This window comes from Ceratotherium simum, chromosome 23 (assembly GCF_057802395.1).
Source record: "Ceratotherium simum simum isolate JZ-2026a chromosome 23, ASM5780239v1, whole genome shotgun sequence".
Taxonomy (NCBI): domain Eukaryota; kingdom Metazoa; phylum Chordata; class Mammalia; order Perissodactyla; family Rhinocerotidae; genus Ceratotherium; species Ceratotherium simum.
In genome coordinates this window covers 2,133,644-2,151,032 of record NC_141922.1, presented here as the reverse complement: position 1 = coordinate 2,151,032, position 17,389 = coordinate 2,133,644, and the positions used below count along the sequence as shown (strand labels likewise).

The following is a 17,389-nucleotide window of genomic DNA, read 5'->3' as shown; positions in this document are numbered from 1 at the left end:
GCCTGGGCCTGGGCCTGGGCTAGGCTGAGCGCCTGGCTGCCTGTGCATGGCCGCCTCCCGGCCAGCCCTCTCTGAGCCTCCTCTTCCTCCCTCCCTCTCTCCAGAGGTGCTCCTCGTCCCCTAGGATGGGCCAACGGGCAGGGACTTGGTGGTGGTGACTCTGAGGTGCCCCCAGGCCACCTCTCTGGCCCTGTGTGTGTGAACGCTGCCGCCGGTCAGCAGGAGTGAGGGTGTGGGTCAGAGCGTGGGTGTCTGCAGGCCGTCCCCCGGGATTGAGGAGGGCGTGGGGCAGCACGATGCAATACCAAGAGGGTCGACTTTGGAGGTGATCTGGGTCCTGCTTCTCACTGTCCCTGTCCCTCTCCGAGCCGCAGTGTCCTCACCTGTCAGGTGGGGCTCATCGCGGCCGGCCCGGGCTGTGCAGCCTTGCTGGAGGGTGAAATGGCACAAGGTGCTTGGCCCCTGCCCCGCCCTCCTTTGCTGGGGGCCCCCACCTGGGACTGCTGCCTGGACCAGAGGGCAACTGCAGCTCTGAGGATCCTGCACACAGTAGGTGCTGAGGGCTGCTTAGTTAACAGGAAGGAACGGCCCTGCTCCTCACGGCCTGGGGCCTGTCGGTGACCCCTCCTCCATGCCGATTGACGGGGAATCTACAGCAAAAGGCCCTGGTCCAGGCCAGCCCCTGCGTGCTGTGTGACTGGCTTCAGGACCCAACGACAGGCTGAAGGACCTGACAAGGACCTTCAAGGACAAGGCTCCTGGCCTGGAGACCCCGCAAGCCATCCAGGGGTGGCAGACCAAGGTACAGTGTGTAACCCCGAGTGGGATGGAGCGGAGGGTCAATGGACACCTGGCAGAGGGGAATGCAGTCTTGATAGAGGGCGGGGACCATCTGGGGAGGCTTTCTGGAGTGGGTGGCCCTGGAGCCGAGCCTGGACAGATGTATGGATTTCTACTCATCCTGGGGAAAGGACCCTCAGGCAGAAGGTGCAGTATGGCAGAGGCCAGGCCAGCTGGGACCAGGAGCTGTGACAGGGCAGGTGGGAAAGCCAGGAGCACCTTGCCCGAGGTGTGGGGGCCTGTGCTGCATGAGGGGGCTGGAGGAGGGGGGCTGGGGGGATGCCCTGCAAGGCGGTGCCTTGTAGCGGGTGCCCCGGGAGGGGGCGTCTTGGGAGGGGTGCCTTTGGAGGGGAGCCCCGTTGGATGTCCTGAGAGGGGTGCTCTGGGCAAGGCGTGGCCACTCTGACCTCAGAGCCGGGCCTGTGGAATGGGGTGACCGCACCTTCCACACATGGGTCAACTGATGTCAAAGCCCTTTACCCTGTGAGGAGAGTGGGAGGCGCTTGTGGCTGAATCATGGGCAAGCAGGCAGACAGCCTCAGACCTCAAAGCCCCCCACCCCTCGGCTCAGAGACCATGCTTCCCAGTTCAGGGTTCTGGAAGCCCCCAAGAACAATAGACCTCTCTGTCGGGGGGTAACTGCTGGCCATTCCTCGTCCCCCTGTCTGCAACGAAGTCCCGGGTGCTGGTGGGAGCAGGGAGACACTCTAGGTGCCTCAGTTGCCCGCACTGGGGTCCGGATAGTCCCTATGTCCTTGTGCTGTGCTGAGTATTCATGGGTTGGTACTCCTTAGGTCCCTGGAGCCGTGGCCTGCTTCCAGCAGGTGCTTTCCCAGCATCAGCCCCCCAGGAAACCTAAGCCCCAGGACAGAGACATCCCAGGCCCCGGCCCCTCCTCTCCCACAGCTGGGCCCCAACACAGGGTTGGGGGAGGGGTCTGAGTGGGGCCTCCTTAGCGCCTGCTCCCTCCTGCTGCTCCTCGCCTCTGCGCTGAGCTCTCTTCTGATAAGCCCCATTCCCGGAGCCAGCCTCACACCCTTGCCCAAATGTCCCCTCCATCTGTCCTTCCAGCCTCCCCGAGCTGGGACTGATCCCCAAGGTGCCTCCTTCCAGCTAAGGGCCCCACCGCCCCCATGGGGCTTCCCCAGGCAGCTGGAGGCTCTACTCCACCCCACCCCGTGCTCAGGGGAAGCTGATGGCGCTAATTATCTCTGATGGTAATTATTCAGCAGATAATCACAGGCTATACCACCCCCTCCCCAGGCCCTGTTTCCAGTGGCGCCCGAAGCAGCAGCAGGCGCTCTTGTTCAAGGTCGCACAGCCAGGTCATCAGGTAGGGGCAGAGCTGGGATTAGAAAGGGGTAACCAACTCATTTTCCTGGTTTTAGCACCGAGAGTCCTGCCTCCCAAGAATCCCCTTTATCCCAGGAAAATAGGACGATTGGTCACCCTGGCTGGAGCCCAGGTCCCCCTGCCTGGCCCAGAGCTCAGCAGTCCCGGGCCTCTCATCCAGGTCTTCTACCCCCACAAGAGCCAGATATACCAGAAACTGTGCCCAAAGGGACACACAGGTCTCCATGTCTGGCTGGTCAGGGAGCAGCCACAAGGGCCTCCCCCTCACTCCCTTCAGCCCCCAATCCAGGCTGATGCCGCAGACCCCTCAGACCGAAGCCAGTCCTATCTGGCACATGTCTCTCCCCGTCCCTTACCCAGGTCAGTGCACAGAGCAGCCAGAAGCAGAAACACCAGGAGGGGCCTCATCAGGGGACATCCGCCAGCTGGGACTGGGGACAGCCGGTGCCAGGTGCCTTTATATGGCTGGCTGCCCAGCCGCGGTCAGACCTAGTGATTTAGCTGGAGAGGAGCTTGGGACAGCAGGGCCAGCCTGACTCATACTGCCTAGGCTTCCCTTTGCCCCACCCCCAGGGGCCCTGGGGGCTCTCAGATGGTCGCTTGTCCCCCCTCTCTGCCTGTCCCTCTGTCCTGAGCCATTGGCCTCCCTGTCCCTGCAGTTATCACGAGGCCCCAGGTTGGGCTGGGGAGAAGGAAGGAGGCAGGGCCATGGTGGTCTATGGGTGACAACCCACTCTGGGGGCCTGGGGGACACGGCCCTGCCCTGGGGTCAGGGGTCATGGCCGTGCCTGGGGTCTGGAGGTTACAGCCCTGCCCTGGGGTCTGGAGGTCATGACCCTACCCTGGGGTCTGGGAGACACTCCCTGCTCTGGGGTCTGGGGTTACAGCCCTGCCCTGGGGTCTAGGGGTCACGGCCCTGCCCTGGGGTCTGGGAGACACTCCCTGCCCTGGGGTCTGGGGTTACAGCCCTGCCCTGGGGTCTAGGGGTCAGGGCCCTGCCCTGGGGTCTGGGGTCACGACCCTGCCAAGAGCACCTTTGAGGAGGCACTGCCACCTCTCCGGTGCCTCTTCCCTGGGCCAGGGCAGGTAGGGAGGCACCAAGCACTCCAGGCTGAAGCTGGCTTTTTTTTTTTTTTTTTGTGAGGAAGGTCAGCCCTGAGCTAACATCCATGCTAATCCTCCTCTTTTTTTGCCGAGGAAGACCGGCTCTGAGCTAACGTCTATTGCCAATCCTCCTCCTTTTTTTTTTTCCCCAAAGCCCCAGTGGCTAGTTGTATGTCATAGTTGCACATCCTTCTAGTTGCTGTATGTGGGACACGGCCTCAGCATGGCCGGAGAAGTGGTGCATCGGTGCGCGGCCGGGATCCGAACCCCGGGCCGCCAGTAGTGGAGCACGCGCACTTAACCGCTAAGCCACGGGGCCGGCCCTGAAGCTGGCTTTGGACCAGGATGTCTCAGTCTTCACTGTGCACACAGGTCACCCCGGGCTCTGGTAAAATGCCGATTCTGACTCGGAGGCCTGGGTGGGACCTGAGACTCTGCCTTCCTGGCAAGCTCCTAGAGGTGCTGGTGCTGCTGATGTGTGAGGCCAACACAGCAGGGAGGGGCCGAGCTGGAGGTGCACCCTGGGCATCCCAGTCGGCGCTGAATCACTGCCCATCCGTCTCCAGGCCAGGCTTGGGGATCCGGGGGTGACAAGTGTACCCTGGGGGGATGTAGGAAGTGGCCTGCTCACAGTGGGCCACTCCTTGTTCCTGTTTCGGGGTTTGGCTGGGGTTCCAGAGGCTGAAGGGTGGAAGCACGCACCTCCTGGTGTCTCTCCTCCATCCCCTCCCAGGGCCACCAGCCCCTCTTCTGGCGGCTGCGGTCCCCTCCCCGGTGACCACAGCCGTGCCAACCCTGACCATGCAGTCTGCTGAGAGCCCACAGGCACCCACTATCTGCATAACTCTGCCTCCCCTGGCCTCCCCTGTCTCCTCCAGCTTCCCCTCAGCCTCAGGGTAGACACTCACACACCTCTGGGCGCTCGCCCGGGACGCTCTTCCCTCCATCTCCCTGGAGGAATCATCTTTGTCTAGAACACTCTTAGATTCCCTGCCCCGGCCTGTGCCCGAGAGGTGCCCACCTGGAGCCTGTGCCTGTTCCCAGGTCCCTTGTGGGCTTCTTCTCTGTCCACTCACAGAGGATGGGCTGAGCTGCTGGGTGCTCATCCCACTGCCCAAGGGTGGCAAAGGCTTGTTGTTGGTGGGAGGTGGGATTGGAGCTGGTGCACAGGCTGGGGGCCACCTGCATGCGTGTGGGGCCCCTGCAGTGCAAGGTGGGTCAGGTCTCCGGCTAGGGACAGGCTCTCTCTGTAGCCGCCTTCTAGCACAAGCGCCAAGGGGCCTGGAATCTAAATTCACACTAGACTTTCCTGTTTTGGTGGTATATTTGTCCATGGTATTTTATTTTAGTGGTTTTTTAGCTTCTTTTAGAAGTTTCATATTTTTGGCCATAAGGAGTGTGGGCCCCCATTTGCCCCAGCCCCCAAAAGATAAGGGTGGGCCCAGCCTTATCAGGAACCCACTTACAGGGCACAATGAAGGGCAGCAAGAAACCAGAGTTCTCATCACTTCCCTTGAAATCTGTGCACGTCTGGATGCTGAGATGGGTTGGACGCTGGCTGAGCAAACCCGGGTGTCCACTCCACGCTCTCTACTCCATTCAACTCCATCCACACCATCCACTCCATCCACTCTCCTCTACCCACTCCACTCCACTCTATCCACTCCACCCCACTCCATCCATCCCATCTGCTCTGCTCCAACCACTCCACCCCACTCCATCCATCCCACTCCATCCACACCATCCACTCCACATCATAGACTCCATTCGCTCTACTGCATTCACTCCATCCACTCCTCACTCCATCCACTCTATCTGCTTCGTCCACTGCACTCTATCCACTCCAGTCACTCCACTCCATCTACTCCATTCAGCCCAAGCACTCCATCCACTCCACCCCACTCCATCCCATCCACTTCATGCACCCTACTCCATGCAACTCCTCCCACACCATCCACTCCCCTCCATCCACCCCATGCCTCCACTCCATCTCCACCTCTCCCACTCCATCTCCCCTCGAGCTTGGTGACCTCCTGTAGCCGTGGGCCATGATAATGAGCTGGGCCTCGCCCGACAGCCCTTGGCTTCCCTGGCCCGAAGCCCAGCCCTGCCGGGAGCTGTCCTGGGACAGATACTGGCCTCTGAGGCCTGGGTGCTTTCTCAGACTTCACCTCTGCCTTTGGCCCAGGCCTGAGAAAGTTGCTCGCTCTGCTGAGCAGGGCATGTGGTTGGGAAGGGCGTGATAGAGCCCAGACTGCTACCATGAGCCTGGTGCCGTGTTTGGAGCACCGGGCAGTGGGCTGGCCCTAGACCCAGCTCAGAGGCCAGCAGGGAGAGGCCGTATGGGTGCCTTGGGCTGGAAGCATTCTCCGGCTTTCCTGGCAGGGCCCTGCCTGGGTTCCGGGGAAGCGGAGCCCCTCCCTGCACGTGCAAGCTGCTACTATGCTCTCGGGTGGCTCTGACTATGACCAGCCCCTCCTCTCCCTGAACCCAGACCTGCTTCTCACCCTTCTCCCACCCCCAGCACTCAAGTAACCTTGCCCAGGCCTCTGTGCACATGTGAGTGTGCAGCAAAGATGCTCAGGAAGGGAAGGGCCAGGGGCTCGGGCTCCCCCTGCCCCAGGTAATGGATAATTATTTTGCTCAGGTGTCACTGATCCCTGCTCAGTGCAGGCTTGGGCCCTTGGTGTTGGGGCGCAGGGATGAGAGCCTGAGTGTGGGGGGTGTGGGGGCCCACATTAACAGAGATCAGTTGGGTCACACCCATGGGGGCCCTGTGCACAGCCTGATTCTACCAGTGCCGGCGGCCGCTGCCTGGAGAAGGGACCAGGTGAACACATTTTGAAGTAGGGGCGAGTAGTGGGGAGACTTGAAGGCAGAGGAGGAGCCCCTGCAGAGGAGTAGGCTGGGTCGGGGTGATGGATTCCCAGAACTCTCCCACAGGCAGAGTCAGCTGGATTTTACCCAGTGGGTACAGCATTTCTCCCATTGGGGTCTCTATTCTTGGGGATCTGTGAGAGCTTTTCTTCCTCTGCTAGGGCAATCCGAGAAATGCTGAACTTCATGAACCTCTTCAGGGGCAAAGATTCTACAGCCCCGTGGGGTAGTGCCCTGGCTGGGGCCTACCTATTTGCGGAGCCATCCCTCTCATGGGGGGAGCAGGAGGGGTGGGGGCTGCCCTGCGCTGGGGTGGGGATGGGCAGAGGAGTGCGGCTGGTGGGTTGCCAGCCTCCGGGGGGGGGGGGGGCTGGAGGAGGGGAGCAGCTGCCCCTCATTAGGCTAATCAGGCACCTGAAACTCACTCTTTTACAAGTTGGGTGTTCCCCAATTAAGGCCCAGACTCCCACGCCAGGTCACAATTAACAAGTGGCCTCCCCAGCCTGGCATGGACTCCACTCCCCAGGGTGGCTGAGAGTGAGACACAGGGCCCCCTGTCCCACGGGTGTGCAGGGCAGGTGAGGGAACTGGGGCAGCGGGGAGGCCTGGATTGGACACCCAGCATGTCCTCCCTGCCAGCCCAGAGGAGCTCGCTCCCACCCTCTAGGAAGGGACCGTGACCCCAGTTAGGAACCCCAAGACCTCCACGTGAACCAGAGGCCATGTCCTGCTCCTGACTCCCCCTCCCTCCTGGGCTTCCCCTCCCTCAGTCCCTCCTTTCCTCCCTGCTTCTTACCCTTCCTCCCTCCTGTGCTGGGGAGGGAGGCGGGGGACCCAGAATTTGAACTGGGGCCCCTTGCTGTCCGGCAGGGGCTAAAAGGGGTGCTCCTGTGCCTACATACACCAAGGAGGACTCCTGTGCCCTGACCCTGGTCGCAGGCTGTGTGGTGACCCTGGCCACACACTGAGCCCTGACCCTGGTCGCACACTGAGTCCTGATCCTGGTCACACTCTGAGCCCTGACCCTTGTCACACACTGAGCCCTGATCCTGGTCACACTCTGAGCCCTGATCCTGGTCACACTCTGAGCCCTGATCCAGGTCACACACTGAGCCCTGATCCTGGTCACACTCTGAGCCCTGATCCTGGTCACACTCTGAGCCCTGACTTGCCCAGGTCATAGAGATTGGAGGCAGTTCTAGTCTTAGGACCTATGACCAGAGTGTGGGGGAAGCTGGAAAAGGCCAGTTGCTAGGGGCACAGAGCACCTCACAAAGGGCTTAAACAGCAGCTGGAGGGGTCAGGGTGGTGGGATGCTTTGAGCTCTCCCATGAGCAGCAAGTTTGGTGTTCTGAGTTGTTCTGTCACCTGCCCTTGGTCAGTCTTGCCTCTTCCCTCCCTTCTTCCCACGCAGAGCCTGGCCCCTGCTCCTTGGCACTGCTGCCTTCTGTTTTCCTGTAGCAGGGAGAAAAGCAGCTGCTCTATACCCAGCCTGAGGGGCCCCTGTCTCAGGGTTTGGGGTTCTCTGAGTGTGCACACAGCAGCATGATGAGCTGCTTGCCGGGACACGTCCCAGCGGGCCCCTCCTCGAGCCTCCCTGGCTCCTTCAAGAGGAGGAACTTGTGGGGAGAAGGAGGACAGGGTTAACTCACCCTGGGTCCCTGTGGGGCAGCTGCTCCAGTTCTGACCCGTCTGGGCAGCAAGGAGCCAGGATGTAGGGACGCCCATGTTCCTGAGCTTGGGCAGCTGGTATTTTCCAGGAGCAAGGAGGTGGCAAACTGGATAAACAAGGGTGTCCCAGCTGCCAACATCCCGCAGGGCCCACCTGGGACAGCCCAGCCTTCCCTCCCCTGCAGGTTGGGCCTGAGCCACCATGGGTGGGGCCCCACAGCCAGGACTCCAGAGAAGGGGCACTGGAGGTGGGCCAGGAAGAGTGAGTAGGAGCTCCCCAGCCAGAGCAGGGGCCAAGGTGAATGGGCCAGTTGTCTTAGGGAACATCTGTGTGGCACCGGCTCCCTCTCTGAGCACAGGGCCCTTTGGTTCTGTTCCAGCAACATGTCATGGAAACCGTGGCACACCCTGGGCAGAGCCTGGCCATGGAATTTCATGCTCCGTTATCCTGTTTAGTGCAGTCCCGAGGGATAGCCATGTCACAGGCACAGCTCCTGCCCTCCAGTGTCCAGCTCCCTCTAGCGCCCCCTGCTGGCAAAGCGGAAATGTGGCGGGCAGAGTCACCGCTGGGAGCTGGGCAGGCGTGGAGTCGAGCCCATAACTTCACCAGCAGCACCCCGTCCTGCGGCCGAGGCGAAGGGCCCTCAGGGATCCTTCAAGCCACAGGACGCAGAGTGGACTGATGCTCCAGCCAAGGACTGGGCGACTCCTCGAAAGGGCAACTTGGGCCTGGCCAACATCTCAGAATGTCCCTCTCCACCTGCCCGCACCTGGAGAGGCTGGGCCGCTCCTGCTCCCTCCCGTTACCCTCCCAGCATCTCCCCAATAACTCTTGCACGTGGAACCCTGTGTCAGCGCCTGGCGTGAACTCACACCAAGTACACTCCAAGCCCTTCACATTTGGGGGGCCACCCCATGCCATCTCCAGCCCCACCCCATGCCCCTCTTCCCTGCACTGCTTCTCCTATCACACTCACCCACGCATGCTCAGGCAATATCATACATGTGTGCACACACACGTGTTCACACACACACACTCCCCCCACTCACATACACAAGCACACGCACATACATGCTCGCACACGCTCACATACACTAACTCACACATCACACACACGCGTGTGCACCAATCCTGAGTGCACCAGGCTCAGTCCAGCCTCGGCCTTTGTCACGGGGTCGCTCAGCAGGGCCACTGTGCCCCGCCTCTCACCCCATCTTTCTCCTTCACAGCTGGCGGGCTCTCAGGGAAGGGTCTGGGGTGTGCCAGGTGCTTCCCACATGACTGGAAACAGCATGGGAGGGCAGGAGGGAGGCAGCCTTCTCGTCCTGGGAGGGGCAGGGTGGGAGAGTGGAGCACAGGTGCCCTGGGGACCACGGTGGGGGAGTTTGGCCACCTCCCCGCAGTGGCAGCACTGTGTCAGGGAGGCCCCGGCTTTGAGGTCCGTAGCCTGGTTGATCTGTCTTGGCTGTGTGGCTTTCTCCTTCAGCAGCCTTAAATTCTTTGTCAGTAAGGTGGAGAAAATGGGGCCCCTCCCCTGGGTGTCCTGAGAATTAAAGGGAACACGTGTGGAAAATGTCTGGCAGAGTCCCCGGACCAAAGCACACCCAGAAACGGACGACGATGTTGATGGGGAAGAGAAGGGGGTGACGTTGGGGGTCCCAAGGGTGGGGCTTGCCTCGAGTCATCCGAGAAGACAGATGAGGAGAGGGGATAGGTTGCTGAGGGGTCTGAGGGGGCCCTGTGCAGTGGGTGAAGGGACACCAGAGAGCTTGTCGGGCTCCAGAGAGCGAGGCTGCCGCGGGGGGTGGAGCAGGGTGGCTCCAGGGCCACGCTCCCCACCTGGCTCGAGGAGAGCAGGGGCTCAGCTGAGGCCATGCTTGCTGGGGGCCCCGGGGCCTTCTCCGCTGGGTCAGACCTTGAGCTCACACCCTTTTGCCAGGTAGGAAAGGGTCTTCGCAGGGGCTGAAATGGCTGAGTGGGCACAGGATGACCACCTGTCCTTCCCCAACATGGAAGATGTCAGCAGGGGGGGCTTGGAGGGAGCTCGTGTCCCCAGCGCTGCCCTGACACTCTATGTCCCCAAAGCTCCGCATGGAACAGCTTTGGTGCCCTCTCGGCCCACAGGGGAAAAGCTGAGTGGCTTGTCTGTGGGCACACACCCACGGCTTCGGGGCCCATCCCTCCATGTCATCCCACACCCCACACTGTGTGTTTGCACCTCCACTGGGTCCACTCCGCGGGAAGGAAGCGCCTTCCTGTGCCTGTGGTGCCCAGCTTGGAGTCTGCCACCTGGAGGGCCCGTGTGGCTGTGGTGCAGGTGGCTCCTGCAGGGGCTCACCACATGTCTGGAGAAGCCAGCTGGCCTCTTGGAGGCCAGAATGCCCGCTGGTGGCACCCCTTGCTGGTTCTGCTGCAGAGGCCTGGCCGGTGGGCAGGCTGGGCTGGCAGATGTCCCCAGTCTGCACAGATGGTAAGGGCAGCCTGGTCAGCCTGGAGACAGGGAGGCCCCACGCTCTGACGTCGTTCATTCCACAAGTATTTGTGTGCCTCCTGTGTGCTGAGCACTGCGCCCTGCAGTGGCCCTCATGGACTTGGCTGGGAGTGGGAGGGCCAATGGCTCTCACGCCTGGGGCGATAGGTGTGCAGGCCCTGGGGCAGGGAGAGGCTTCTGCACGTGCTTCCCACAGTCCCAGGTAGTGGAGAAGACCTATTCAGGGGACCCTCCGGGCTCAGGGGACAGGAGCGCCTGGCTCCTACTTCTCCGGGCTGTGCCCTTCCAGCGGCGAGGCCTCGGATGAGCTTCTGGCCTCCCTGTCCTCATCTTTATTGCAGGGGCCCCTACATGGTCAATCTTGGAAGGCACTCATGCAGATCTAATGAGATGATGCCACCAGGTGCCATCGCCGCCCACCTGTGCCTGCCGTGTGGTCACCTGCGCCGGTGCCAGCGCTCAGCGCGGCTGCTGTGCTTCTCTGCCTGGGCCGTGCTCTTGGCCTGGATCCCATTTCCTCCCAGCAAGGCGGGCCAGGAATGCCGGGAAATTACCACCCCCCTCAGTCCTAAGGCACTGACAATGACAACTGGGGTCGGGGAGTCCATAACCCTACTTCCTTGCCCAGGTGGGACGATTCTGAGGTGAGGGTTCCACACAGACTCCAAGAGACTCCCATGGGGTGGAGCCTGGGGCCTGCGGTTGTAGCTGGCTGGACAATGCCCTTCCTTGATCGCCTCCCCTAGAGATGTCCCTTTACCTCCTGAATAAACCATCCGCTCTCCAACCCACGTCTCAGGCTCTGCTTCTGGGGGAACTCAAACTCGGCACCTTCAGCACTGGGCACATAGTCGATCACCAGCCAGCAGCCACAGCAATGACAATAGGGTTATCCCAGGAGTTACAAGGGACTCTTGGGGAGGTTGCAGACACCCAAATAGGACATCAGACACCTGTCTGTTTGTGGCCTTAAAGTCCAGGAAACTGCAGGTTTTTTTTTCAAGTTAGTGTATATATATATTATATATATATATATTTTTTTTGAGGAAGATTGGCCGTGAGCTAACATCTGTTGCCAATCTTCCTCTTTTCCTTTTTTTTCTCCCCAAAGCCCCAGTATATAGTTGTATATCCTAGTTGTAGGTCCTTCTAGTTCTTCTGTGTGGGACACTGCCTCAGAATGGCTTGATAAGCAGTGAGTAGGTCCACGCCCAGGATCTGAACCGGCTGAACCCTGGGTCGCCAAAGTGGAACATTCGAACTTAAGCACTAGGCCACCGGGCCGGCCCCGAAACTGGGGTTTGATCTGCCTCTGGCTGCTAAGTTAGGGGAAGCATCCCCCAGGGGAAGCTGAGCCTAGTGTTTCCCCAGCAAGGCAGCCCCGTCTCCAGAGGCTTTGTGGGGAGGCAAGCCCTTCGCAGGGTCTGGTCCAAGGCCTGTCTCTGCCACTTCTTCCCTGGGGGCCCGTGGGCGGCGCTGAGTCTCAGAGCTTCAGTCTCTTTGGCTGGGGGGGTGGGGGGCTTGCCCCAGGCTGGCCCTGAGGATCAAACAGCCTTTGGGTACAGAGTGCTCTATTAGCTATAAAGTGTGGCCATCATCCCAGAGCTCACAGACCCCAGAATCCTCCGGGGCAGGTGAGGACCCCTGAGGAGGGTGGAAAGGTCATGAAGACGGTGACCTTCATGCTGTTAAGTGGAAGGACTGTTGGTCCAAGTGGAAGGACTGTTGGTCCAACGGCAAGGAGTGTCGAGGCCAGTTTGTGCCAAAAGGAACAATATAGAGTGGATGGTGAGAGAGAGAGGGTGAAAGAAGAGGAAAGGAGAGCAGGATAGGAGAGACACGGGCACAGGGAGGGAAGCCAGCGCCACGCAGGGGTGTGCTGGGGAGTGATTAACAAGCGGCTCACCGAATAATGAGGCATCTGTGTGTGCGTGTTTACTACAACTTGTACTCACGTGAAGCATGTGTAGCGACAACTTACAAATAACAGTGGAATACACAACACTCTTAATTGTAGATCCAACACGGCCAACTGAGTCTCCCAGGACGCCTTTGTTGGAAGCATCCATTCTGACAATGACATTTGTGTTTACATTAAAGAGTAAGAGGAGAGTGAAACAGCAAAGATGACGTATGTTGGAACTCATTTGTCAATGACGTAAGTGAATTCTTTGCAGAATTAGATAATGTTTTTCAAATTCTGGAAGACTATTTCCTCAAAATTTTGTGCTATTGACAATGTAACAGCTACAGACAACACACTTCTGCATTATTACCATTTTCTCTTTCATTGTCTTAAATCTAAATAATCAACAAGACAATAAATCAAGACCTGATTTTACATTTGCCGATTTCTGTGGTGTAAATCCTTCCATCACGGCTGATTTCTTGCTCCCACTGTGACGTCCCTGGACGAGAAGTTGGGAAGCAATGCTGACTCTCTCCCCTTTATACAGCGTTTCCACCATATAGATACAATGGACAAAAATAACCTTAAGAGAGTAGATGATGGTAGAATAATCAGAAGTGTTAAGTTTTGAGTATTACCTTTGTTTCAATATAATTTATTTAATTATAAGTTGATATAATTTAACTTTAAATAATGACTGTCCTTAGCCAGGCTCCCACAGTTCCTGAAAATTGAACAATTGGCTCCTGTGAGCACACCACCGCTCCAGTGGGGGAAGAGGGAGGAGAGGCAGATAGTGAGGGGAAGGTGGGGCGAAGGGAAGAAAAGATGTGTAGAGAGAGAAAGTGAGGCAGGGGAGAGGCAGAGGAAAGCCGGGGGGGGGGGGGGGGTGGGTAACCTGGAGGCAAGCCCTGTGGTTCTCTGGCCAGCTAGGATTCTCACCCACCAGGATTCACACCCACCATCCTCTGTGCTCACGGCATAGGAGTGGCTGCCTTCTCATCCTCAGGGGATCCTACTGTGAGGACTCCCTATAATAAGATCTGGGTTTCTGGATGGTTCCCTTGAGATTCATCTAGATTGTTGCCTGTACCAATAGTTCATTCCTTTTTATTGCTGAGAAGTATTCCATGATGTGGATGGACCACAGCTGGTTTAACCACTGGCCCATTGAAGGACATCTAGGTTGTTTCCAGTTTTTGGCTATTATGAATGAAGCTGCTACAAACATTCATGCATAGGTTCTATATATATATACCAAACATATACCTTTTTTTTTTTTAAGCCTTTTTTTTTAAAGATTTTATTTATTTATTTTTCCCCCCAAAGCCCCAGCAGATTGTTGTATGTCATAGCTGCACATCCTTCTAGTTGCTGTATGTGGGATGCGGCCTCAGCATGGCCGGAGAAGCGGTGCGTCCGTGTGCGCCTGGGATCCGAACCCAGGCCGCCAGCAGCGGAGCACGCGCACTTAACCGCTGAGCCACGGGGCCGGCCCCCAAACATATATCTTGATTTCTCTGGGATAAGCAGTCAGGGTACAATTGCTAGGTCATATGGTAGTTGCATGTTGAGCTTTATAAGAAACTACCACAGTTTTCCATTGTGGCTGTACCATTTTACATTCTCACCAGCAATGTGTGAATGATCCAGTTTCTCTGCATCCTTGTCAGCATTTGGTGTGGTCATTATTCTTTATTTTAGCCATTCTGATAGGTGTGCAGTGATTTCTCATTGTGACTCTAATTTGCATTTCGTAAAGGACGATGATGTTGAACATCCTTGCACGTGCTTATTTTGTCACTCACATCTGCTTGTCGGTGAAATGTCTGTTCATGGGTTCTGGCTCATTTTCTAATTGGATTTTCTTTTTTTTAACTGTTGAGTTTTGAGAGTTCCTTATATATTTTAGACGATACCTCTTTGTCAGATATGTGGCTTGCAAGTATTTTCTCCCCGTCCGTAGCTTGTCTTTTCATCTTTTTAACAGAATCTTTACCAGAGCAAAAAGTTTCAATTTTGATGAAGTCCAGCTTATCAACTGTTCCTTTTATGGATGGTGCTTTTGGTATCAACTCTAAGAACTCTTTGCCTAGCCCTAGATGGTCTTTTTTAAATGCTTATAGGCTCTGTATACATGTCATCTTTTTCATCCCTTGTGTTGATAATTTGTGTCTTCTCTCAGTATGATCATTCTTTCTGGGGATTTATCAGTTTTATTAGTTTTTTCAAAGAAAGAACTTGATTTTGTTCATTCTTCTGTGCATTTTCTATTTCATTAGTTTCTGTTTTGTGAAACTTAATAAAGGAAACCTCAACTAAAATTAAAGTTGGAAGGCCTATAGGGGAAGCTCTCGTGCTCTACCACTCATCCTCAGTTACCACAAACAGGAAGAGATGTACCTTGCATTTCCAACAGGAAGCCGCCTACTGGTTTACTATTCCAGCAGGAGGAGGATTTTCTTCTTGCCCAGCATTGAGCCCAGCCAATGGAAAATGCCACAAGTCAGCCAGTTGAGGAACTGTCACCACCCTGAACTCTTACTCTCCTCCAGTGAACTTTCATTTAGAACAGCCCCTCCCCAATCCTCCTTTTTCTCTAGAAAAACAAGCTCCCCTCCTTTGTTCTCTGGACTTGCCTGCAGTTCACCACAGTTTGCACGTCTGGACAAAGTTCATTTTGTTGGTAATATAACTGGCTATTTTATTTATTTTAAGGTTGACAGTTTCTTCCTACTTCCTTTGGGTTTGTTATTCATTTTCTAATTTCTTGAAATAGATACTCAGATCTCTGACTTTCAGACTTTTCCCATTAATATATGATTTTAGATCACAAATTTCTCTCTATAAGCATGGCTTTAGCACTATACCACAAGTAATAATATGTCATATACACATTATAATTTAATATAAATGTTTTCTAATTTCCATTGTGATTTTTTTGAGTCTTAGGGTATTTGGAAATTATTGCTTAATTTCCAAACATTTGGAATATTTAAATTTTTACTAGTTTCTTATTTAACGTCACTATGGTCAAAAAACACACCCTGGATGGTTTCAATCATTGAAATTGTTGAGGATTGCTTTATACCCAGCACACGGACAAAAATTTGGTGACTATTCTGTGTCCACTTAAAAAGACTGACTTTTCAGTTGTTGGGTGCACTGCTCTATAAATGTTATTAGGCCAAGATTGTTAATCATAACGTTCAAAAATTCTGTATCTTTATTAATTTAGTGGCTTGTTCTATCATATACAGAGAGAAATCTCCTGAACTCTACCATTTCATCTTTTGTTTCTGTTAATGTTTGCTTTATATATTTTGAGGTTATGTTAACAGAGGCATACAAATTTAGAATTATATCAGCCTGTTGGATTTACCCTTTTGCATTTATGCAAAGCTCTCCATTAGAGTAATGCTTCTTGAATTAGCATCACCTTTGTCTGATATTAGAAGCTGTACCAGACTTCTTTTGTTTACCGTTTGCATGGTGTGCCAATTACTAAGCATTTGACTCAGCTCCAGCCGCCCTCCTAAGCCGGGCTCAGACCCTGGATCCAGTTCTGCGGACCCCGTTTCGGCGTTGCCGGGGTCGCCATGCGAGACTCCGCCGCTAGGGGCGCCAGAGGGAGCGGGCGGGGCTGGGAAGCGGGAGGGACGAGCTCCTTCCGGTTTGCTTCCGGTTTGCTCTCCGCGGTTTCCGGTCCGCGCGCAGTTCCCGGGTGACTTGGGGGCCGTTCTTCGCCCGGCGGGGCGCTTCTCTCCGGAGCTGCTGAACGGCCTGCGGTCTTTACGTCGTAGAGCCTTCATCGCGCCCCGCCTCGGAGATCGCGGCCAGAGACACCCCCTCCGCAGGGTCGGGGTCCAGCTCGGCCCCTCCTCCAGCCCAGAGACGCCCGCCCCCCCCCCCCAGACACCCCCTCCGCAGCGTCGGGGTCCAGCCCGGCCCCTCCTCCAGCCCAGAGACACCCTCCCACCCCCTACCCGTGGCCCGGAGACGTCCCCTCCGCCAGGTCTGCGTCCAGCCCCGCCCCTCCTCCAGCTCATATAGTCCCCTCTCTCCTCCCAGAGACACATCTCGGCAGGGGTCTTTGTCCTAGCTCCATGGGGACACTCCACTCCTTGGAGCTTCTAAGTTATAATAATTCTAACCTCTTCACTTTTTAACTCCAGCCCTAGGGATGCAAGCTAGCTCACCGGGTCGCCGTTCTCCTTCTGTAGGGACTGGCAACTATAACCTGAAGGCCAATCCAGCTGCTTGTTTTTATAGGACCTGTGAGCTAAGCATGGTCTTTTATATATTTAAATCTTGGGCGGGGGGGGAGGGGGAGAATCTTTCCTGAAAATTGCATGAAATCCAAGTTTCATTGTCCATAAATAAAATTCTTTTGGAACTTAGCAGCTCCAAATTGCTTTTGGAACTTGTATGCTGCTTCGTTTTCATATTTACCACCTGTCAGAACAATACTTGCACCTTGCAATACTTAACTCTGTTTATCTCTCTGCCACCTTCTGGGCTACTCCTGTTCCAGATAATTATTCACACTATTTATATCATTGTATTAAATAGGCTATATAATTCTTTAATTCTGTTAAAATCCCAAAGACCTCATTATTATTGTTTTTTACAATTAATATTCGTTTATATCAACACATTTATTCTTTCCTTCTTTTTTCTCTGCATTTCGTTTCTTATGCTTGAGATCATTTTTCTTCTACCTTCTGTATGTCTTTTAGTGTGGTCTACTAGTGATAAATTCTCTGAGATTTTGTTTCTTTGAATTTGTCTTTACCTTTGAATTGTGAAGGATATTTTTGCTTCGTATGAAGTTGTAGGTTCGTTGTTTTCTCCCATTGTCTTCTGTCTTTCGTGCTCCGTGTCTGTTTGGAACTCAGTTATTAGTCCTACTGTTGCCGCTTTAAGTATTGTGCCTATCTCTCTGGCTGCTTTTAATATTTTCGCTTGATCCATGGTTTTCAGCAGTTTTACTATGATGTGCCTAGGTATGATTTTTCTTTATCCTGCTTCTGTTTCTTAAGAGTTTCTTAAATCTTGATATCTTTCATCAGTTTTGGAAAATTATTAGCTTCTATATCTTGAAATGTTGTGTCTGTCCCATGCTCTTTCTCTCACCCCTAGA

At 55.4% G+C, this 17,389-nt stretch overlaps 1 protein-coding gene across 1 annotated transcript in view; it reads left to right on the top strand.

Annotated features, from left to right (window-relative positions):
- The first annotated feature begins 520 nt into the window (after nucleotides 1-520).
- Nucleotides 521-17,389, top strand: part of GML (glycosylphosphatidylinositol anchored molecule like) — a 41,479-nt gene continuing 24,610 nt past the window's right edge. Inside the window, exon 1 of the mRNA XM_087447368.1 lies at nucleotides 521-802. The gene's annotated coding sequence lies outside the window, so the exon portion shown is untranslated. The remainder of the gene's footprint in view (nucleotides 803-17,389) is intronic.